We start from the raw sequence: 25,740 nt of genomic DNA on the forward strand, positions 1-25,740 counted from the left end.
AATTAAAAGAAAATCCAAAAAGATTTCTCATTTTTCTTTTGTTTGTTGGGAGCTTTCCCGTGTAATTAGTTTTTCTTGTTCTTGTTCTTCTTTCTTCAGAAAAACAAAAACTCCAAAAATATCTCAGTGTGTTTCTTTGAAATTCTTTTCTTTTCTTTGGGGTCGAGAGGAGAAGACCACGATGAAAATGTTGAGTGGCTCTCATATGCAGTATTGTTGATCTAACAAAGAGCCCATATTACCATCTTATGAATAAATGTTTGCAGATTCCAGCTTAGTCCAATGCACGTGCACTATTATTATTATCCACACCATTCGGTCGTGCAAGTGAAAGGCAATAATGACAATATATGATGAAATGATTGAGATGAGGAAAAGCTGGTATGAACTTGACCTATCTTGTTTTTGTAAATATGATTAGTTCATCATTCCTGATTCAGCCTATTATGAATGAAACATGTTTCAATGACAATTAGAGATTATAGTTACTCATGCCATGCTTAATTAGCTAGGAGTTTATAATGGTTTACCTTGCGTGCGAACATGCTTTTAAAATGGTTGTGATGTAGTATGATAGGAAGGTATCCTCCTTTGAATGATTCGAGCGGCTTGACTTGGCACATGTTCACGCATGCAGTTGAAACGAAATCAACATAGCCTCTATGATATTTATGTTCATGGTGATTTATATCTTACTCATGCTTGCACTCAATGTTGGTTAATCTCAATGCATGTTTATGACTGTTGTCGCTCTCTAGTTGGCCGCTTCCCAGTCTCTTTCTAGCCTTCACTTGTACTAAGCGGGAATATAGTTTGTGCATTCACTTCCATAAACCCAAAGTTGCTCCATATGAGTCCACCATACCTTCCTATATGCGGTATTTACCTGCCGTTCCAAGTAAATTTGCAAGTGCCAAACTCTAAACATGTACTCGAATCCCTCATGTACCAACTAGGGTTGTCAGTATCTTCCATGCTAGGTGGGTTATTCTCACGATGAGTGCACTCCGCTCATCATTCACGAGAAAATGGATGGTAACCGAGATGCCCACTCCCATGCTCAAATCAAATCAAAATAACTACAAACAAAACTCCCCCAGGACTATTGTTAGTTGGACGGTACCCGTTGTTTCGGACCAGCCGTGGAGTGTCCTTGTTGGTGGTGCGGAGTATAAACTTTACCATTATGTTTGGGAACCGCCTATAATGTATGTAGCATGGAAGTATGCCGCTCAAAATATTATTTATCTCTAGTTGTTATGTTGACAATGAAAGTATGCCGCTCAAAATATTATTTATCTCTATTTCAAAACTCGAGCTCTGGCACCTCTGCAAATACATGCTTCCCTCTGCGAAGGACCTATCTATTTACTTTTATTGCTTAGTCATCATCCTCTTATAAAAAGCACCAGTTAGAGAGCACCATTGTCATTTGTATGCATTGTTATTAATTTATATTGAGTATGACTGTGACTGGATCTCTTTTGCCATGAATTACAATGTCTAGTCAGTTCTTGATCTTCAGGGGTGCTCTGCATTTATGTTTTGCGGTCTCAGAAAGGGCTAGCGAGATACCATCTTGTTATATCATATCATGACTGTTTTGAGAAAGTGTTGTCATCCGAGATTTATTATTATTACTCGCTAGTTGATTATGCCATTGATATGGGTAAATGTGAGACCTAAAAGTTATTGTGAATATGTTTAGTTCATAATCTTTGCTGAAAACTCGAATGTCGTGTTTACATATTTGCAACAACAAGATCAAACAGAGTTTATAAAAGTTTTTCTTTATCACTTTCAGTTTGTCAACTGAATTGCTTGAGGACAAGTAATGGGTTATGCTTGGGGGAGTTGATACGTCTCCATCGTATCTACTTTTCCAAACTCTTTTGCCCTTGTTTTGGACTCTAAATTGCATGATTTGAATGGAACTAACCCGGACTGGCGTTGTTTTCAGCTGAATTGTCATGGTGTTATTTTTGTGCAGAAATAAAATTTCTCGGAATGACCTGAAACTTCACGGAGATAAGTTTTGGAATTAATAAAAAGTATTGGTGAAAGAATCAAGTGAAGGGAGCCCACACCCTGGCCACAAGGGTGGGGGCGTGCCCACCCCCTGGGACGCGCCACCCGACCTTGTGGGCCCCCTAGACCTCCATCGACCTCAACTCCAACTCCATATATTCTCTTTCGGGGAGAAAAAATCAGAGAGAATGTTACATCCCAAATTTTCAAATTGGAATGTTATACATTAGATCATCATTGCATATCATGTTTTATTGCATTTTGGCTTGATCCTAGAAATTCTACGCAACTCAAGGACCCACGAAGAGAGTTGGGAATTTCGTTATTTTCATATTTGAGTTTTCTTGAATTTTGAAAAGAGGGTCATTTGATTTTAATTATTTTCACTTTGAATATTTCTTTTATGAAAATAAAAGAGAGAGGACAAAATGACTTCCTCAAAATAAAGAAATATTGGAGATTTAATATTAAAATCAAATAAGAATTTTATTTGGAGTTTTATCGCTATTTTATTTGAATTAGGAAAAATATGCGTTTTTCAAAATTGCATTAGAGTCCCAAATAAATGTTCACCTTGTCCGGTAGATTTTTAGAGGACGGGGAAAATTTATTTCAGGATTTTTGGAGTTCGTCTAGTATTTCTTTTCTTTGTTTTTCTGTGCGGATTATTTAAAAAAATAGTCAACCGACCTACGGGCCGTGCCCGAGCCGGATTCCTTCGACCGGGGGCTTTATAAGCTGAGCCCGCGACCCCGCCGAGGCCCAAGCCGCCCGCCCCAATGAAACCCTAGCCCCGTCGCCCGCCAGCCCATCGTCGTCGGGCCGCGCCGCCCTGCCGACCCGCCGGAGTCGCCCCGCCGCCGTCGCCCGAGTTCGCCGGAGTCACCGGAGTTCGCCGCCGCCGCCGATTTTTCCTTGCTGGTTCGGGTTTTTCGGTAAAACCCTAGATGTGTTGTTTAATTAGACCGGCTTTTTTCAGTCGGTTTATTTATTTAGCGTATGCTTGTTCGTTCGTTTTAACGAATGATTTTCACTGTTTAGCCACAGACAGCGAACGTTCGTTCGTTAGCCTGTTCGTCGGTTTTTCTTTTTCTCGGATTTTTCGCGATTATTTTCGATCGCGATTTCTAATCCGATTTTCGTTTTAGTTTATCTTTTCACTCGTTTATCGGAATCGGGCGATTCAAGCGCCTAGAGTTTCATCTCGATACCCTCTTTCTGTTTAATCAACTTAAACAAGTTTTTGCCACTGTAAAATTTCACTTTAGTCTAGATTAGTAATCGAAGCTTGTTTCTTTCGCAGTTTGAGTTTTGTTGCTTCGTTTGATTTGATTCTTTTTGCAAACCAGAGTTCTTAAGTTGAACTTTCTGGTTAGATCTCTTATTTGAGTTTTAGCCGTGCATCTTTGCTTGATTGCTTATTGTATTCTTGTTTGTTTGTGATAGAGTACCCGGAGTGTGAATCGTGCTACTACGAGTCTCTAGGTTTCACGGATCATCAACAAGGCAAGTAACACTTGATCATACCTCTTTACTACCCAGTTTTATTACATTAGATCAATCCTCAAACAATTGCATGATTAGGATCTGATTAATATGTGGGTTTTGGGAAGTAGATGAGGTAGTACCTACTGTCCTATTTATTACCAAACCTATGGGAGTTACTTCTACGTTCCTTATATTTGCTATGCTATGCTCGTAGATGTGGTTTGGGTTTGAGTGTATTCATGACAGATGTGAGTATTGTTAATTAATGGTTAACTTAAGGTGGCAACTTTAATAGACATTTGGGTGGATTGAGGCACCTAGGGAACCCAATGTTGTCTGTATTTTTGGAAATCCCAGGGTACCATGTGATTCTCCTATGGACTGCCACCCAGGCTCAAAGGGATCATAAGATTATTCATGCTAGAAAATTCCGTGTGCAGCCACATGCCATTATGAGCTCTGGCATAGTTGAGTAAGTTGTGGGAAACCAATCCATGATGGGCTAGCAGATCTAGGGGATTGTAGGTGTACAGGCCTATCTATCGGTTAAGGGGACCTCTTCGGAAAGACTGTGTCTCGGTCATCCGTTTCTCAAACATTATGAAGTGCGATAAATCCAACGGAGGAGATCGAGTCTTGTGGGGAAAAGTGCACAAACCTCTGCAGAGTGTACAAACTAATCATGGTTAGTTGTGTCCCCAATTATGGACATCTTGAGTATCTAGTTCTTGGATTATCATGTGGATCTCATCACTCTTGATATAATTTGATTGGATTTAATGATGCTGCTTAATTTGGGAATGAGTTGGGTGAACCTTCTCAATGTTTAACAACCACCATGATAGTTAATAAAAATGTATTCCTTTATGGTAGGGAAAAATTGGCTTTCCGCGAAACATATTAACCATACAGCCTCCACCAGCCATATATGCATTTAGAGATAGCTTTATTTTGTTCATTACTTTTTGTGTTGCCTTGCCAGCATATTCCATATGCTGACCCGTTTCGGGCTGCAACGTATCATGTTGCAGACTTTTCAGACGACGAGTACGGAGCCATAGGTCGTTGTCTTTCACTCAGTGATGCCGTTGGAGTTGATGGACTCACTTTATCTTCCAAGCCTTCTATTGTTATCATATTAGATGGCCTTAAGCCATATTTATTGTAATAAGTTCTCTTTTGAGACATTCGATGTAATAAGTGTGTGATTGCTACTCTGTTATAAATCCTCAAGTACTGTGTGTGTCAGCATTACCGATCCAGGGATGACACTGATGCACAGAGATCATACAGTTTGAGGTCTGGTCGCTCCAAGATGGTATCAGAGCACACGCTGAATGTAGGACACGGCCACTAAGCTAAATCCCTAGATCACTACTCTCTTCTCATTTTTGACTCCTCTCCATTTTCTACTCTTTAGGATGGCGGACGCAAGGAACAAGTTTGCACAACCAGATGAAGAAACGCCCTTTGGACGACACTTGAAGGAAGTCACTAAGTACCTGAACATTGGAATACCAAGCTTCACCGGGACTTCCAATGCCACTTTACCAGAAGAGGAGCGTTGGATGATTCAAGTTCTAGTTCCAAGAAGGACATTTACGCCAGTCACTGAGCCCATAGAGTTTTCCTTTGATGCACCAACCTGGAGTCTAGGAAAGAGTATGGCAGCCCACATCACCATGGGACGCATTGGAGAAGTTTACCACAAGGATCTTAAGGATACTATCTACCAAATTTGTGGGCACCGAGATGAGCAATGGGAGATGATCAGCACCATGAAGGATAGATCTATTGCATCTTTCATTTAGGAGTTAAACCAACACATTCGTCGCCATGAGAATTAGATGTGCGCAGGCATGATGGATCTGAAGAAGGCAATGAAAAGGATCACGGAGTTGGAGGAAGAACTCAGGGCTACTCGTGAAGATTATGAGGAGGAAATCGTCGTACTAGTGGAGAAGAATGACGACTAGACAAGGAAGCTGGGAGTATTCATGGGAGACCCCGCGCCAGGAGAAGAAGACGATGAACCCAAGGATATTCGTTCTGAAGACTACATCATCATCGACGACACCGACTCAGACCCCAATGATAGCGATGATGACTATGTTGATGAAGCTGGAGCAGATATTATGGAGTCTTCCACCAATCATTTTTTCTAGTCGACCACCATATCAATAGTAGTATTCCCCCATGTAAATAGATTAGTCCGAGCACTTTGTAACGATAGTTAGACCGATTGTATGCCCTTGTTTGAATTGATTGAAGTGTTATGATTGTGTTTGTCACATGTGCATATGGGTAGTGTTTTCTCACTAGACCTCATTCTATTCTATTCTCTTCCCTCTAAACCCTCAGATGCCTCTGAGACGTGACCCCGGATTTACCTTTCCAATGGAGCTCACTCAGTTGATCTAGCAGCAGAATGCCTTGATGCAATTGTTAGTTCAGAACCAAGGCAACAACAACAACAACCCACCACCACCCCCAGTTGACAACTTAGCCCGTTTCTAAGGTTGCAGCCGCCGGTATTTTCCAGCAGCACCGAGCTGATAGTTGTAGACGATTGGCTCTGCAGGATTGGAAGGGAGTTAACCACTGCAGGATGTACAGATGCTGAGAAGGTGTGTTTTGCCGCACACCAATTGGATGGACCAGCAGCCTCATGGTGGGAGAATTACACAGCCACTTTTCCTATAGCCAATGTTACATGGGACCAGTTCCAGCAGGCCTTTCGCACTGCCCATGTATCAGCAGGAGCTATGGCCATGAAGAAGCATGAGTTTCGAAACTTACGCCAAGGAGGACGCACCATTGGCCAGTATGTGGATGACTTTAGTAAGATAGCATGTTATGCCCCAAATGACGTCCCTATAGATGCAGCAAAGCAGGAGACGTTTCTGGAAGGACTGAATGATGAGCTGAGCATGCAGTTGATGGTGGAAAATTTCAATAACTATCAGGAGTTGGTAGATAGAGCTCTCATGATTGAAGGGAAGAAGCAGCAGATTGACAACCGCAAGAGGAAGTATGGACAAGGGAAGTGTAATTCTGGAGCTCAGCAGAGACCCCGTTTTACCCCGAACTCGGGAGGACCCCTTCAGCATAACCATGGAGGCCACACTCACAATGGAGGAAGTTCACACAACCATAGTAGCTCCAAGAACGGGAATGGTAATGGAGGAATCAACGGACAGAACCGTTCCAATCCAGCAACACCCGCCAAGAAAGATCTAAGCCATGTTAGTTGCTACAAGTGCCAGAAGACTGGACATTATGCTGATGAATGTCCTGAAGCTAAGAATGGAAACGGTAATGGAAGCTCTAGGAAGAAGCCCAACCCTTTCAACAGGGGACAAGTAAACCATGTTAACATGGAGGAGGTTGAAGCCCAACCAGATGCAGTAATAGGTAAGTTTTTAGTTAAGTCATTTACTGCAGTCGTTCTTTTTTATACTGGTGCATCGCATTCATACATATCGAGGGGATTTGTGGATAAGTACAAACTGCCCACCAAAGTTCTTAGTACACCTATTGAAAGTGCAACTGTCCCTAGGTGGTTTTGGTAATTCATAACAACATATAGATCAGAAGAGGAGTTGTGGTTATGCCCCTCAAATTCAGGAGCTCATCAACTCTAAGATGGGCACGGGCATATATTTATTGGACAAGGAACACCTGCCCGTCCGTCCAGATTTTGAGGACAATAAAGTTGTAATGACTGAGAATGAGCCATCGTCTGCCCAAGCACAAGCAAAGAAGGAGAAGGCAAGGAAAGAGAAAGTTGCCAAGATGCCAACTCAAGAGGAGGCATCTGAGTATTTCTTGAAAACCAAATAAGAGCAGCTTGGTTACCTGATTGCATCCACCCTGCGATTGAGCAAGGACTAGCCACCCTAACTCAAAACCAGGCAAGCTTAGAGAGGATCATGGAACAAAAATTCTATGACTTGGATGTCAAGGTGACAGAGATTCAAACTGCAGTGGAGCAGCTTTAGGATGACATGCAGGAGAGGAGAGGCAGGACTACCACTGATGCCTTTGCCAGAGTGCCACGAGGTCCGAGGTCGTCTGCCGTGCCAGTTGCTGCCACCAGAGCCACCACCTCAGCACCAGCTACAGCCTCAGTTCCACTAGCTCCAGCATCTACTTCAGCTCCAACTCCAGCATCTACTTCAGCATCTATAGAAGCCTTCATCCTTGGAGTGATCCGGACTCCACCACCACCAGAAGATCAAGCCTGAGCGTCGATCTAGCACTATACATTTTCTAGGAACTTTTTGGTAACTTGTTGCCAAAGGGGGAGAAGATGTATAGATCATAGGCTTCGAGAGAGAGAGTGTTTTTCTCTCTTGCTTTATTTGGTGGTTTTTCGAACTTGTTTGCTTTTGAGTGCTTGAGATACTATGTCATTGCTTGTGAGACATTGATGATCATGTGTTTGATCATAAGCTACACTTAATGCTTGCTTAATGCTATTATCTTATCTATCTTATGTGATCATTCACTATTCTTGGTGATGAGTGCATGTATTTCATTCTTATCCTTTTAAGCGCTCCACCAAGATGTATGTGACATGGAAGAGTAACCCATGACTCTAACTCCTTGTGCATTTGCAGTCCAAAGCAAATTTTATATATGCACAAATTTAGGGGGAGCTCTTACTTATCACATACTTCTCAAAGCGACGATATATTTCATGCTTTATCATTTGTCGAAGCTTTGATCTATATGTTGTCATCAATTACCAAAAAGGGGGAGATTGAAAGTGCAACTATCCCTAGGTGGTTTTGGTAATTCATAACAACATATAGCTCATTGAGCTAATGCTATTCCAAGATGATTATTTCAGGAAAGCTCAATGATTGGCATGGCATGGATGTGAAAGTGGAACCCTCAAAATGCTAAGGACAAAGGATTGGCTCAAGCTCAAAAGCTCAAGACTCTTCATTTTATATTTTAGTGATCCAAGATCACATTGAGTCTTTAGGAAAAGCCAATACTATCAAGGAGGGATGAGGTGTTGCTTAATGAGCCTCTTGCTTCATGTGCTTAGTGATATGCTCCAAAACCCTCAACTACTTTTCCATATCCACATATGACCTAAACCCTAAGCCAAACTCGGTCCTACCGATTCTTCCTATCCGGCGCCACCGAGTTTCACTTGTCATAAGCCACTGCCAAACCCTAGCAATTCGGTTCTACCGATAGGGATCTCGGTCTCACCGAGATGGGATTGCAAATTCTCTGTTTCCCTTTCGTAACTTTTCGGTCTCAAGGAAAGAGCGAATCGGTCCCACCGAGATTGCAATGTAAATTTAGTGTTTCCTCTTTGTAACTTTTCGGTCTCACCGAAAGAGCAAATCGGTCCCACCGAGTTTGCCTGACCAACTCTCTGGTTAGCTAATTACCAAATTCAGTCTCACCGAGTTTGTGTAATCGGTCTCACCGAGATTACGTTATGCCCAAACCCTAACCATATCAGTCCTACTGAGTTGCATGTCAGTCCCACCGAAAATCTCTAACGGTCACTAGGTTTACATTTTCGGTCCGACCGAGTTTGTTGATTCGGTCCCACCGAGATTGGAAAACTGTGTGTAACGGTTGGATTTTGTGTGGAGGCTATATATACCCCTCCACCTCCTCTTCATTTGAAGAGAGAGCTATCAGAACACATACACCATTCCAACTCATATGTTCTGAGAGAGAACCACCTACTCATGTGTTGAGACCAAGATATTCCATTCCTACCATATGAATCTTGATCTCTAGCCTCTCCAAGTTGCTTTCCACTCAAATCTTCTTTCCACAAAATCCAAATCCTATGAGAGAGAGTTGAGTGTTGGGGAGACTATCATTTGAAGCACAAGAGCAAGGAGTTCATTACCTACACACCATTTGTTACTTCTTGGAGAGTGGTGTCTCCTAGATTGGCTAGGTGTCACTTGGGAGCCTCCGACAAGATTGTGGAGTTGAACCAAGGAGTTTGTGAGGGCAAGGAGATCGCCTACTTCGTGAAGATCTACCGCTAGTGAGGCAAGTCCTGTGTGGGCGATGGCCATGGTGGGATAGACAAGGTTGCTTCTTCGTGGACCCTTTGTGGGTGGTTGCTTCTTCGTGGACCCTTCGTGGGTGGAACCCTGTGTGGACTCGCGCAACCGTTACCCTTTGTGGGTGGAGCCCTGTGTGGACTCTCGCAACCGTTACCCTTTGTGGGTTGAAGTCTCCATCAACGTGGATGTAGGATAGCACCACCTATCCGAACCACGGGAAAAACATCTGTGTCTCCAATTGCGTTTGAATTCTCCAAACCCTTCCCGTTACATTCTTGCAAGTTGCATGCTTTACTTTCCGCTGCCAATATACTCTTTGCATGCTTGCTTGAATTGTGTGATGATTGCTTGACTTGTCCTAAAATAGCTAAAATCTGCCAAGAACTAAAATTGGGAAAAGGTTAAGTTTTTATTTGGTCAAGTAGTCTAATCACCCCCCCCCCTCTAGACATACTTTCGATCCTACACCTATGTTAGTGAGCTCGCCAGGAGCAGAGTATATGGCAATCCAATGATGTTTTCAGATGCCATTGACCATAGGTAGGCATGTTTTCCCCTCAGACCTGATAATTTTGGAGTCGCAAGGTTTGGATGTGATTCTGGGTATGGATTGGCTATCGATGTATAGAGGAAACATCGATTGCGCCAGTAAGTAGATTTTGCTCACCACCCTAGAAGGAAGAAGGATCAAGTATGTATCCCAGCATGTGCCAAATAGGACTCAGGTAAATTCCTTATCAGGAGTTGTACAGGAGGAAGTACCAGTGGTGAAGGATTTCCCAGATGTATTTCCCAAAGAGTTGCCAGGCATGCCACCGGATAGAGACATTGAGTTTTTGATTGAGCTTTTGCCGGGCACAGGGCCAATATCTAAGAGACCGTATAGAATGCCCGCAGAGGATTTGGAGGAAATTAAGAAGCAGATTAAGGAGTTACTGGATAAAGGTTACATTCGCCCAAGTTCGTCACCTTGGGGATCACCAGTGCTTCTAGTGGAAAAGAAGGATGGATCGTTAAGGATGGTTGTTGATTATCGAGGATTTAATGAGGTGACGATCAAGAACAAGTACCCACTACCGATGATCAATGCTTTGTTTGACCAGCTGCAAGGAGCTAAAGTGTTTTCCAAGATCGATCTACGATCAGGGTACCACCAGCTGAAGATTCGAGAGTAGGATATACCTAAGACAGCTTTTACCATGAGGTACGGGCTATATGAGTATACCGTTATGTCATTTGGCTTGACTAACGCACCAGCCTATTTTATGAACATGATGAACAAGGTGTTTATGGAGTTTTTGGATAAGTTCGGTGTGGTGTTCATTGATGATATTCTGGTCTACTCGAAGAATGAAGAGGAGCATAAAGAGCATTTGCGTTTAGTACTTGGGAAGCTCAGAGAACATCAGCTATACGCCAAATTCAGCAAGTGTGAGTTTTGGTTGAAGGAAGTTGGATTCCTTGGACATGTTATATCTGGAGAAGGAATAGCGGTAGACCCCACCAAAGTTGTCACTATGACAAATTGGGAGGCACCCATGTCAGTTGGAGAGATCCGGAGTTTTCCTGGACTCGCAGGATACTACCAGAGGTTCATTGAGAATTTCTCGAAGATTGCAAAGCCTATGACGGAGTTGTTAAAAAAGGACATCGAGTTCAAATGGACTGAGGAATGTGAGGCCAGTTTTTAGGAGTTGAAGAAACGCTTGGTTACATCACCAGTGCCGATTCTGCCAAATCAACGCAAGGATTATGAAGTATATTGCGATGCTTCTCGTCAAGGACTTGGAGCCGTACTTATGCAGGAAGGAAGAGTTGTTTCATATGCCTCACGACAGCTTAAACCCCATGAGTTGAATTACGCTACCCATGATTTGGAGTTAGCAGTCGTAGTGCATGCGTTGAAGACTTGGAGACATTTTCTCATCGGAAACCATTGTGAGGTATACACAGATCACAAGAGTTTGAAGTATATCTTCACGTAGAAGGAGTTGAATCTCAGGCAGAGGAGATGGTTGGAGCTCATTAAGGATTATGATATGAAGTTGCATTATCATCCCGGAAAGGCTAACGTAGTAGCCGATGCATTGAGCCACAAGAGTCATGTCAATACACTCATGCCCGGAGAGTTACCCAAGGAGTTAGCAGAGGATCTTCGCAAGCTATGTTTGGAGATAGTTCCAAGAGGCTATGTAGCAGCATTGGAGATTCAATCTACTTTGATGGATAAGATCAGAGAAGCTTAGAAGACGGACAAGAAGATAGCTGAGATAAAGTAAAGGATGAGCAAAGGAAAGGCTAAAGGATTTCATGAGGATGAGCACGATACCTTATGGTTTGAGGACCGCGTATATGTGCCAAATGATCAGGAGATCGGGAAGCTGATTTTGCAGGAGGCCCATGATTCGCCATATTTGATTCACCCAGGAAATACTAAAATGTACCTGGATTTGAAGGATAGTTTCTGGTGGACCGGAATGAAGAAGGATATTGCGGAGTATGTAGAAGTTTGTGATGTATGTCAGAGAGTGAAGGCAGAGCATCAGAAACCAACAAGATTGCTACAACCATTGCTGATACCCGAATGGAAGTCGGACAAGCTTGGCATGGATTTTATCACCGGATTGCCCAGGACCTGATCGGGATATGATTCTATCTGGGTAGTAGTGGATCACTTGACCAAAGTAGCTCACTTTATCCCAATGAAAACCACCTATACCATTGCAAAGTTGGCCAAGATATACATGACCAGGATCGTATGTTTGCATGGAGTTCCAAGGACCATTGTATCAGATAGAGGAACCCAGTTTACCTCAAAGTTTTGGGATCAGTTGCATGAAACTTTGGGAACCAGGCTAGAGTTCAGTACAGCTTTTCACCCGCAGACAGATGGACAGACTAAGAGAGTCAATCAGATTCTGGAGGACATGTTGAGAGCTTTTGCACTAGACTATGGATCTAGTTGGTACGATAATTTGCCTTACGCAGAGTTCTCTTACAACAACAACTATCAAGCCAGTTTAAAGATGGCCCCTTTCGAAGCATTGTACGGAAGGAGGTGCAGGACGCCGTTGTTGTGGGATGAAGTTGCAGACCGACAGTTGTTTCGACCAGATTTGATTAAAGAGTCTGAAGAGAAGGTTAAGCTGATTCGTGATAGACTCAAGGTAGCCCAGTCCAGGCAAAGGAGTTATGCAGATTCTAAACGCAAGGAGACAGTTTACGAAGTCGGAGACAGAGTGTATCTCCGTGTATCCCCACTTCGAGGAGTGAAGCGCTTTGGAGTTAAGGGAAAGTTAGCACCACGTTTTGTGGGACCATACAAAGTTTTGGAACGTATGGGAGAAGTTGCTTACAAGTTGGAATTGCCCGAAGGATTGTCAGGAGTTCACGTTGTGTTCCACGTTTCTCAGTTGAAGAAGTGCCACACAGAGATGGCTGATATTCCTCTGAGAGATACAGTGCCACTAGAAGTGATTCAGTTGGATACCAATTTGACCTACGAGGAGAAGCCAGTCAAGATTCTTGATTTTGCCAGCCGAGTTACACGCAACAAAGTTATCAAGTTCTGTAAAGTTCAGTGGAGCCACCATACTGAAGATGAAGCCACCTGAGAACGAGAGGAAGACCTACAGAAGGATTACCCTCACCTATTTTCTAGCCAACCTGAATCTCGAGGGCGAGATTCATCTTAAGGGGGGTAGGTTTGTAACATCCCAAATTTTCAAATTGGAATGTTATATATTAGATCATCATTGCATATCATGTTTTATTGCATTTTGGCTTGATCCTAGAAATTCTACGCAACTCAAGGACCCACGGAGAGAGTTGGGAATTTCGTTATTTTCATATTTGAGTTTTCTCGAATTTTGAAAAGAGGATCGTTTGATTTTAATTATTTTCTCTTTGAATATTTCTTTTATGAAAATAAAAGAGAGAGAGGATAAAATGACTTCCTCAAAATAAATAAATATTGGAGATTTAATATTAAAATCAAATAAGAATTTTATTTGGAGTTTTATCGCAATTTTATTTGAATTAGGAAAAATATGCGTTTTTCAAAATTGCATTAGAGTCCCAAATAAATGTTCACCTTGTCTGGTAGATTTTTAGAGGACGGGGAAATTTTATTTAAGGATTTTTGGAATCCGTTCAGTATTTCTTTTCTTTGCTTTTCTGCGCGGATTTTTTAAAAAAATAGTCAACCGACCTACGGGCCGTGCCCGAGCCAGAATCCTTCGGCCGGGGGCTTTATAAGCCGAGCCCGTGACCCCGCCGAGGCCCAAGCCGCCCGCCCCGCTGAAACCCTAGCCCCGCCACCCGCCAGCCCGCCGCCAGTGCCGCCCCGCCGCCATCGCCGGAGTTCGCCGCTGCCACTGGTTTTTCCTTGTCGGTTCGGTTTTTCGGTAAAACCCTAGATGTGTTTTTTATAGTTAGATCGGTTTTATTTTTTTCGTTAGTTTATTTATTTAGCGAACGCCCATTCGTTCGTTCGTTTTAATGAACGATTTTCACTGTTTAGCCGCAGACAGTGCACGGTCGTTCATTAGCCTGTTCGTCAGTTTTCTTTTTCTCAAATTTTTCTCGATTATTTTCTATCGTGATTTTTGATGCAATTTTCGTTTTAGTTTATCTTTTCGCTCGTTTATTGGAATCAGACGATTCAAGCGCCTAGAGTTTCGTCTCGAAACCCTCTTGTTTGTTTGCGATAGAGTACCCGGAGTGCGAAGCGTGCTACTACGAGTCTCTAGGTTTCACGGATCATCAACAAGGCAAGTAACACTTGATCATACCTCTTTACTACCCAATTTTATTGCATTAGATCAATCCTCAAACAATTGCATGATTAGTATCTGATTAATATGTGGGTTTTGGGAAGTAGATGAGGTTACTTCTACATTGCTTATATTTGCTGTGCTATGCTCGTAGACGTGGTTTGGGTTTGAGTGTATTCATGACAGATGTGAGTATTGTTAATTAATGGTTAACTTAAGGTGGCAACTTTAATAGACATCTGGGTGGATTGAGGCACCTGGGGAACCTAGTGTTGTCTGTATTTTTGGAAATCCCGGGGTACCGTGTGATTCTCCTATGGACTGCCACCTAGGCTCAAAGGGATCATAAGATTATTCATGCTAGAAACTTCCGTGTGTAGCCACATGCCATTATGGGCTCTAGCATAGTTGAGTAAGTTGTGGGAAACCTTTCCATGATGGGCTAGCAGATGTAGGGGATTGTAGGTGTACAAGCCTATCTATCGGTTAAGGGGACCTCTTCGGAAAGACTGTGTCTCGGTCATCCATTTCTCAAGCATTATGAAGTGCGAGAAATCCAACGGAGGAGATCGAGTCTTGTGGGGAAAAGTGCACAAACCTCTGCAGAGTGTACAAACTAATCATGGTTAGTTGTGTCCCCGGTTATGGACATTTTGAGTATCTAGTTCTTGGATTATCATGTGGATCTCATCACTCTTAATATAATTTGATTGGGTTTAATGATGATGCTTAATTTGGGATTGAGTTGGGTGAACCTTCTCAATGTTTAACAACCGCATGTTCACCACCTTGATAGTTAAATAAAATTTATTCCTTTGTGGTAGGGAAAATTGGCTTTCCGCAAAACATATTAACCATACAGCCTCCACCAGCCATACATGCATGTAGTGATAGCTTTATTCTGTTCATTACTTTTTTTGTTGCCTTGCCAGCATATTCCATGTGCTGACCCATTTCAGGCTGCAACGTATCATGTTGCAGACTTTTCAGACGATGAGTAAGGAGCCATAGGTCGTTGTCTTTCACTCAATGATGCCGTTGGAGTTGATGGACTCACTTTATCTTCCAAGCCTTCCGTTGTTATCGTATTAGATGGCCTTAAGCCATATTTATTGTAATAAGTTCTCTTTTGAGACATTCGATGTAATAAGTGTGTGATTGCTACTCTGTTATAAATCCTCAAGTACTATGCATGTCAGCATTACCGATCCAGGGATGACACTGATGCACAGAGATCAGACTGTTTGAGGTCTAGTCGCTATAGAGAAGGACTCATCACGTTTTACGATACAGAGCCGCCGCCAAGCCATGTTCTTCCTCGGGAGGGCAGATCTGGAGTCCGCTCGGGGCTCTGGGGAGGGGAATTCGTCGCCATTGTCATCATCAACCATCCTCCCTCACCAAATTCATGATGCTCACCGCCGTGCGTGAGCAATCTCATCGTAGGCTTGCTAGACCGTGATGGGTTGGATGAGATTTACCATGTAATCGTGTTAGTTTTGTTAGGGTTTGATCCCTAGTATCCACTATGTTCTAAGATTAATGTTGCTATGACTTTGCTATGCCTAATGCTTGTCACTAGGGCCCGAGTGCCATGATTTCAGATCTGAACCTATTATGTTTGCATGAATATACCTGTGTTCTTGATCCTATCTTGCAAGTCAATAGTCACCTACTACGTGTTATGATCCGGCAACCCCGGAGTGAGAATTGTCGGGACCACTCCCGGTGATGACCGTAGTTTGAGGAGTTCATGTATTCACTAAGTGCTAATGCTTTGGTCTGGTACTCTATTAAAGGAGTCCTTAATATCCCTTAGTTTCCAATAAGACCCCTCTGCCATGGGAGGGTAGGATAAAAGATGTCATGCAAGTTCTTTTCCATAAGCACGTATGACTATATTCGGAATACATGCCTACATTATATAGATGAACTGGAGCTAGTTCTATGTCACCCTATGTTATAACTGTTGCATGATGAATGCCATCCAACATAATTATCCATCATTGATCCATTGCCTACGAGCTTTTCACATACTGATCTTTGCTCTTTTACTTTTCCATTGCCACTATTACAATTGCTACAGTGCTGCTACTATCACTTTTGCCACCATTACCGTTACTTCCATACTACTTTGCAACTAAATACTTTGCTGCAGATATTAAGTCTTTAGTGTGTTTGAATTGACAACTCGGCTGCCAATACTCAAGAATATTCTTTGGCTCCCCTTGTGTCGAATCAATAAATTTGGGTTGAATACTCTACCCTCGAAAACTGTTGCGATCCCCTATACTTGTGGGTTATCAATGGGCAGGGGCGTATGGATGGCAGTGAAGGGCTCACAACGAAGCCTTCAGGTAGGGGAATGACTTCGAGTACAAGTCGTCAATGGACTTTCGATCAGAGCCCATACAAAGTGGAACAGGTACAACTCAAGGACCACGTTCCCATGAAGGAAGGCAACGCCAAATTGGCGCCATCATGGTCAGTTGATGGGTCAGCAGGGATTTCTCTCGGAGAAAGACCAGTTCCAATGCGACAACAAGGCAGGTGATTGCATCAGCCGCTATGATGAATCAACATCGGGGGACTCCATCCATGGGGATACGATGGGACAGTGGGCGAGTGGGCAGTGTGGGGTGGATATTATTGAAGATTATAATTATGATTATTCCCCTAGATATGAATTACCTGTTGTTCTTGAGGGTTATGTTATGGATGAAGAAACTGCTAGAGACTTCTTTGCTTGTAATGATAAGGAGGAGCTTAAGAAATTGTTAGTTAAGCTGAAAGAAAAATCCTTGAATGCCAGAATGAAATATGATCCCGCTTTTGCTACTTCACCTATCTTTGTTACTGATAAGGATTATGAATTCTCTATTGATACTGAGTTAATTGCTTTGGTTGAATCTGATCCTTTTCATGGTTATGAATCTGAACCTGTTGTGGCACATTGTGACGCCCCGAGACCGATGTGCCAGGTGTCCTCCAGTTATTCGCTGTTGGTGCATTGTCATTTGCTTGCGTGTTGCATCTTGTCATGTCATCATGTGCATTGCATCATCATGTTTTAAATCTTGCATTCGTCCAGGTTCTCCGAGTTCTCTTTGTTGTCCGTTCTGAGCCCAACCACACTTGCACGCGCACGCGGCATGTCCGAAATAATATTTCATAAGTGGCCGGAAAATGTTCTCGGAATGGGATGAGAGTTGACGTGTGGTCTTATTATAGTGTAGATAGACCGCCTGTCAAGTTTCATCGCATTCGGAGGTCGTTTGACGCCCCAACAATTAACTATAGCGGCAGTATAGCCGGTCTATCGTCGGACGTTTTCGGTCTCCGGAAACGGTTGTTGGGCTGTCTTCTTTCCTCTCCTCTTAGCCCAAGCCTCTCTACACATTTCACTACCGACCGCCAAGCCAGCCTACCCCTCTTTGCATAGTGCATCGACCCCTCGCGCGTGTCCGAAACTCACCCGAACCCGACTCGGACAGTCATCACCATTGGGTCCGGATCATCCCCAAACGTCTACAAAACATCTCCATTTTGTTAATTGGACTCCCTAGCTATTTTATCCGCGATCGTCCGATTGCGATCGTAGGGTCGAGATAGCCCCTAACCTAATCTGTGATGTATATATATAGTCCACCCCTAGTCTAATTTCAGACCAAATCCCTAATTTCTAGGGATCCTCCTAGCCGCCACCGCACTCATTCCCCACCTCGGGATCCTCTCATTCCCCCTACACCAACCACCAGCCATCTCCCCTCGATCCATCGATCCACCCAACCGTTCGCAGCCTCCCTCACTTTTTGGATCGGTAGGAACCGCGCCTGGATCCCCTCCCTCTCGGGTCTTCCTTGGAGCCAGCCGTCCCCGCCGGTGATGAGCAGCGGCGCCATCAGGACCTCCCCGTGCGCCGCCAGATCTAGGCCGGGCCTCCTCGCGCCCTCCTTCCTCCCATCCTTCTTGCCTCTGGTCTCTAACCTCTCTTCCCCGTGTTCCTCGCAAAAGAACCAACGCCATAGCCCCGCCCTCGCCTCGTCTCGATCCGGTGGATTCGAATGCCAAGTCCTTGCTGTCCAGGAGCGCCATGGCCGCCTCGTCCCCAAGCAAGCTCGCCAGCGTCCTCCGTCGTCCTCGCCCCCGCGCGGGTTCTGCGCCTTGCTGCGCGTCGCCGCGGGAGCCCTCCTCTACTTCTCCTTCGCCGGAGCCCCTCCGCCTCGTTCCGCTTGCCTGTGCCAGTCGCCGCCGGCGGTCATCTCCAGGACCTCCTCGCTGAACCGCCGCTTCCCGTCTAAAGTCGCCCCTCTGTCTGCTTCTTCTATGAGCAAGGACGAGCAGCGCCAAGTTCCTGCGTCCCGGTCTCGTCTCTGCCTCCAGGTCGCCGCTCTGCCGCTCGAGAGCCATGCGCCAAGTTCCCCTGCGCTCCATTGACCTCTGTCGCCTGTTCCTCTGCACCGCGCGAGGCGGGTCAGTCCGCATCGATCCCGCGCGGTCAATGCACGCATCGCCAGCCGCTCGACGCCCTGTTTCAGCCCGCCAGATCCGCCGGCCTGTTGGGCCGATGGGTGAGCAGGCCAACAGCCCCTCTCCTTTGCTCCTATCGGGCCAGCTAGATACGGCATGTTACGTGTTTTTTTCATCCAGCGATTTTCCTATTTACTCGGGTGAGCAGGCCAACAGCCCCGACCCGACTCCGCACCGCGCTGCCGGATCCACTCCGCCCCGCCGCCTCGAGCCAGCTCGCCGGCGGCCGCCACCTCGCCGGCGACCCCGCCGCGCTCCCCGCGCCACCTCCTGCCGCCCACCTCGCTCCGGCGCCACCAACCGCCTCCCTCGCCGCGCCCTCCGCCGCCGCGCGAGATCCGGCCGCGGGAGGCCCGAGCCCCGCCGGATCCGACGCCCGCCGAGCTCGCCGCCGACCTCCCTCCGGCCGCCGTCGTCCTCTCCGGTGAGGTCCGGTGGATCGGGACGAGATCCACCGGGATCTCATCCAAACGCAGCCCCACGCCGCCCGGATCCCTCCGTCCCGGGATATCCTCGTCCCGTTGACTTTTTGCACAGGGTATAAATTTCGTCTAAGTCCCAGAATTCCTGATCCAAGTTGCTCTGTTCGAGGCCCCGTAACTTTGCATCCGTAGCTCCGATTCATGCATATAGCATATGAAAATGTTCATCTCAGAGAGTACATCAATTCATTCCATTTCATCATTTTCATTAGAGTTCATCTTGATGCCCGAAATGCTGTTAGAAGAGGGCTACTTGAGTTAATTGTCAGATCTGTTACTCCGTTTACCACTTTTGTTATTTTTGCCATGATTTATGTGTGCATGATATGCCCGTGAGTTCTTCATATGTTTTGTTAAGGGTTTTGTCATCTATCCAGAGGTGCAACCCATGTATTTTTAGGATGTTTGTGGTGACTTGTGCAAGCTTGCAAAGAGGTGCACTTGCTAATACTGTTTTTAGGGACTTAGTGATTTCACTAAGTCCTGGGATTGTTTATCTCATGATGCCATATGTTCATGTTGTTTCTTAGTGATTCGTGCCTCTTTTGAGGATGATCAGTAAGAGAGTTTTGTTAATATTGTAGTGCTCTATCCATCCATGGCTTTGTTTGCAATTATGGAGCACCCTAGCTTGAGTCAATCGAGATCTACTTTTGCTTCATTGTGAATCTAGGCAGATCGTCAACTTGTTTGCGATTTTGCCAATGTTACTATAGTTGATCCGTGCATGCCATGCCATTGTTCTTGCCATGTCTAGCTTGCATTTTGTGCCTTCTTAAGGGATGTATGCTTGTCTTGCCATGATTTGCACCGTGGTGAGTGCATCGAGCTCGTAAACATGCCTTCGTGAGTTATGTTTCAGCATGTCTCAGTTTTCACTAAGTCTGAAAGCTGATTATGTTTTTGCTATGTTCGTGTGCTTGTTAGTATATTTTGTGATCCCTTTTGGCTCAAGGTCACTAAGGGACTTTTGTTAAGCTTGTTGAGTAGCTTCATGCCATGTCTTTCTTTGTCATGTTCAGGTCCTGTAGCAAGTTGTTTTGTTGCTCCAAAGAGGGCTATATGATCTGAAATTCCAGACAAGTGTTAATTTCACTAAGTCTGAGATCTGTTTTACCATTTGCGTTTTTGCCATGCTTGTTTGAACCTGTTAATGGATGAATTGGCCGTGGCTCAGTGCTAGACTTTTGTTAAGCATCTTGTGTGCATCCCTGCCATGTATTTTGTTGTCATGTTTGGTGGTTGTAGCATGTTCTTTTCATTGCATTTAGATGCCTACTTGCTGTAAATCGCAGACCGGTGTCATTTTTGAAACGCTTGCCATTTCCAAACCGTAACTCCGATTCCGGCGTTCTTTATATCGTTTTCAAGCGATTTCATCTCATCTTTCCAGTGGCACACTTGGAATTCCAAGTTGAGGCCAGGTTAACGCATATCCTGTCATATCTTGCATTTTGCATCCCACATCGCATCCCGCATAGCATATCATCTTTGCATCGTGTTATTTGAGTTTGCACATGGTTGATTGTATCCTTGTTGCTTGTTTGTATTGTTTGGGTAGAGCCGGGAGACGAGTTTGCTAACGAGGAGCCCATTGAGTTTGCTTTTGAGGATCCAGTCAACTCTGACAACTGTGCAGGCAAGATGTTCATACCCTCGAAATCACTACTATCTTTGCTATGCTAGTTTGCTCGCTCTTTTGCTATGCCATTGCTACGGTGCCTACCACTTGCTTGCAAGCCTCCCAAATTGCCATGTCAAACCTCTAACACACCATTGTCCTAGCAAACTGTTGATTGGCTATGTTACCGCCTTGCTTAGCCCCTCTTATAGCGTTACTAGTTGCAGGTGAAGATCGGAGGCCGTTCCTTGTTGGAACATCGTTTTTTTACTTGTTGGGATATCATTATATTGCTATGTTATCTTAATGCATCTATATACTTGGTAAAGGGTGGAAGGCTCGGCCTCTCGCCTAGTGTTTTGTTCCACTCTTGCCGCCCTAGTTTCCGTCATATCGGTGTTATGTTCCCGGATTTTTGCGTTCCTTACGCGGTTGGGTTATAATGGGAACCCCTTGGCAGTCCGCCTTGAATAAAACTTCTCCAGCAATGCCCAACCTTGGTTTTACCATTTTCCACCTAGCCCTTTTCCCTTGGGTTTCGTGGACTCAAGGGTCATCTTATCTTACCCCCCCCCCCCCGGGCCAGTGCTCCTCTGAGTGTTGGTCCAACCTAGAGCACCGTGCGGGGCCGTCCCTTGGCAACTTGGGTTACGTTGGCTCCCGTACGCTTAGCTTATCCGGTGTGCCCTGAGAACGAGATATGTGCAGCTCCTATCGGGATTTGTCGGCACAGCGGGTGGTGTTGCTGAACTTGTTTTACCATTGTCGGAGTTGTCTTGAGTAACCGAGATACCAAGTCTGATCGGAACGTCTTGGGAGGAGGTCTATTCCTTCATTGACCGTGAGAGCTTGTCATGGGCTAAGTTGGGACTCCCCTGCAGGGATTGAACTTTCAAAAGCCGTGCCCGCGGTTATGGGTAGATGGGAATTGTTAATGTCTGGTTGTAGATAACTTGAACCTTAACTTAATTAAAATGAATCAACTGAGTGTGTAACCGTGATGGTCTCTTCTCGGTGGAGTCCGGGAAGCGGACACGGTGTTGGAGTAATGTTTGCGCAGGTTGCTCTCTAGTTTCTCGCTCGTGCTTTGCCTCCTCTTCTCGCTCTCTTTTGCGAATAAGTTAGCCACCATACTTGCTAGTCGCTTGCTGCAGCTCCACATATATTTACCTTGCCATACCTATAAGCTTAAATAGTCCTGATCGCGAGGGTGCGAGATTGCTGAGTCCCCGTGGCTCACAGATTACTATTATACCAGATGCAGGACCCGATGAATCCGCTCTAGCAGACGCGTACGAGCTCAAGTGGGAGTTCGACGAAGACTCTCAGCGATACTATGTTTCCTTTCCCGACGATCAGTAGTGGTGCCCAATTGGGGGTGAACGGGACCGTGTCGCATGTTGGGTTCTCTTTTATTTTGGCGCCGTAGTCGGGCCATGAGTGTTTGGATGATGTAATGTTATTTATGTACTTGATTGACGTGGCGAGTGTAAGCCAACTATGTTCTCTCCCCTTTTATTATTATATTACATGGGATGTTTGTGAAGATTGCCTAACTTGCGACATATGCCTTCAATGCGATTATATCTCTAAGTCGTGCCTCGACTCGTGGGAGCTATAGTCGCATCGAGGGTGTTACACTTATGCCTGGTGTTTTGTTCCACTCTTGTCGCCCTGTTTTCCGTCATATCGGTGTTATGTTCCCGGATTTTGCATTCCTCACGCGGTTGGGTTATAATGGGAACCCCTTGACAGCTCGCCTTGAATAAAACTCCTCCAGCAATGCCCAACATTGGTTTTACCATTCGCCACCTAGCCTTTTCTTTCCCTTGGGTTCTGCAGACTCAAGGGTCATCTTTATTTTAACCCCCCCGGGCCAGTGCTCCTCTGAGTGTTCGTCCAACTGAGCGATGTCCGAGGCTACCAGGGGCAACTCTGGGCTGGCTTACCCGACGTCTTGCTCATCCGGTGTGCCCTGAGAACGAGATATGTGTAGCTCCTATCAGGATTTGTCGGCACATCTGGGTGGCTTTGCTGGTCTTGTTTTACCATTGTCGAAATGTCTTGTAACCGGGATTCCGAGTCTGATCGGGTCTTCCCGCTAGAAGGAATATCCTTCGTTGACCGTGAGAGCTTGTGATGGGCTAAGTTGGGACACCCCTGCAGGGATTTGAACTTTCGAAAGCCGTGCCTACGGTTATGGGCAGATGGGAATTTGTTAATGTCTGGTTGTAGAAAACCTGAAGTTGACCTTAATTAAAATACATCAACCGCGTGTGTAACCGTGATGGTCTCTTCTCGGCGGAGTCCGGGAAGTGAACACGGTGTTGGAGTTATGCTTGACGTAGGTTGTTCTAGGATCACTTCTTGATCATAGTTTTCGACCGTGCTTTTGCCTTCTCTTCTCGCTCTCATTTGCGTATGTTAGCCACCATATATGCTAGTCGCTTGCTGCAGCTCCACGTCATACCTTTTCCCTACCCATAAGCTTAAATAGTCTTGATCGCGAGGGTGTGAGATTGCTGAGTCCCGTGACTCACAGATACTTCAAAACCAAGTTGCAGGTGCCGATGAACCGTGCAGGTGACGCAACCAAGCTCAAGGAGGAGCTCGATGAAGATCTTGTCCTTTGTGTTGTTTCGTTTCTAGTTGATCAGTAGTGGAGCCCAGTTGGGACGATCGGGGATCTGTGTAGCATTTGGGGTAGTCTTCTTTTATTTTGGTTCCGTAGTCGGACCTTGATTGTATCTGGATGATGTAATGCTTATTCATGTATTGTGTGAAGTGGCGATTGTAAGCCAACTATGTATATTTTTCCCTTATTGTATTACATGGGTTGTTGCGAAGATTACCTCACTTGCGACATTGCTTTCAATGTGGTTATGCCTCTAAGTCGTGCTTCGACACGTGGGAGATATAGCCGCATCGAGGGCGTTACAAGTTGGTATCAGAGCCTTCCCCGACCTTAGGAGCCCCACTGCTTGATCGAATTTTAGCAGCGTTGTTGAGTCTAGAAAAATGTTTTGAGTCATCTAGGAATTATATATATCAGAGAGTTTAGGAATTCTTTTTACTCCCCAGTCCCTTCATCACTCTGGTAAGGCATCCTGACGTAGAGTTTTGACTCTTCTCTTCTCAAATTTCACTAAAAAAAATTTAGGATCACGCGGGTATCTTGGAATCGTTCCGATGGTTTTGTGACGAGAACATTGTTCTTGGTGCCTCCTGTCATTTAGGGGTTGTGGCAGTGTCCCGGGGAGTTGAGCTCCGAGGTGTTGTCGTCACAATTTTATCGTTGCAGTTCTGGAATACCTGAGATAGTTTCGCCGACATCGAAAATCTCTTTTATGCGGTTGTTGGTGAGATAACCTCGACGCCACCCAGTACTGGGGCGGGAATTCGGGAGTATTGCCATAACTTGTATAACAAATGCTTTTCGAAGGTTGAGGTAGACGATTTCCGAAGGTTTCTTGGTTATGTGTTCAAGGATGGATACAGCTGGATGTAGAATTTGCTAGTTTTGGGTGAGATATTATGCTTCCCCTGTATCCCCAACACCTGATTGCATAACTGGAAAATTTCGGGAGTTTATAAGTGGGAATTCAAGTAGCTCCTAGGATTTCTTTCCAACAGATGTATGATACGAAATTGGGATTCGACGTCTAGTGGTCCGCCTATTCACGATTGGTTTTACAGTGGTCTCATTGTGTCTTAAAGAGTCATTGGATATGCCGACTCGGGGACGCTTCGTATGTCATGTGCACTGCCTTGTACATGATGGTGCTGTACGATCGAGCCCGTGTAGGCCCCACCACGAAAACTTTGGGCGAAATCTCTATCATATGTTTGTTCCGGCTTATTCTGCAAGCCAGCCCTTTGTTTTTGTTTTGAGTTGTGGTATTCGAGTTGCTTCAATGTCAAGTGTTGATTCCATATTTTTCCTAAGCGGTGTTCTCATACTCTGATGTGAATACCAATCCTCATGATAATCGAGATTGTCATGTCAATCCTTGTCAACCGGTGTGCTTCTCTTCAAGTGGATCCGATCATCTCAACATCCGCAAAATCCAATCTCAGTTTTTCATCAACGTTGTTTGTTTCATCCGTCTCCAAGTTGCCTTTGTTTTTCCCGCCCACCCACCCTTTTTCTTCAAGGTGTCCGATATCTTAATCAAGTATCCTTTTATTCTTGTGAAGTCTCTCCATCCTTTTCCGTCTATGTTCTTACCCGGTGTTTCTCATGAAGATTTTAACGGAGCTTCTAGTTCACCATTATTCATTCTTTTCTTCTCCGGTGGAACCAAGTCAAGCTTTGAGGATCATATCTCTTTTTCCTCGTTTCAAATGTTTTCTCATGCCGTTGCACCTCATAATCATCCACTTCTCGTTATTCAATTGTTCCGTTGCCCTGAAGATACCTCAGAAGGCTCGTCTTGTCATTCAAGATCCGTTCAACCTATCTCGGGACTGTTATCTCATTCAAGCCTTTTAATTCAACCGGTGCAATCTCTCTTTTCAAGTAATCATTTCAACCCTGTTTCTTTTGAGTGGGCCCTAACCCACAGGTCTTTTGCCAGGATCTTACCTGACTCTTCCAATTTTCCCGGAGCTTCTCAAATTCTTTTCAAAGTTTGACGTAAGAATGAATTGTCATCAGTCAAATGCCTTTCTCCAAGATCTGTCAAATTCTTTTCATCATTGGCTCAACTTTTTCTATTTTTCATTCTGGAGTGCCTCTACAATTTTTGGTGGTGCTTCTC

This window comes from Triticum aestivum, chromosome 2A (genome assembly GCF_018294505.1).
Source record: "Triticum aestivum cultivar Chinese Spring chromosome 2A, IWGSC CS RefSeq v2.1, whole genome shotgun sequence".
In the NCBI taxonomy this organism is placed as follows: Eukaryota; Viridiplantae; Streptophyta; class Magnoliopsida; order Poales; family Poaceae; genus Triticum; species Triticum aestivum.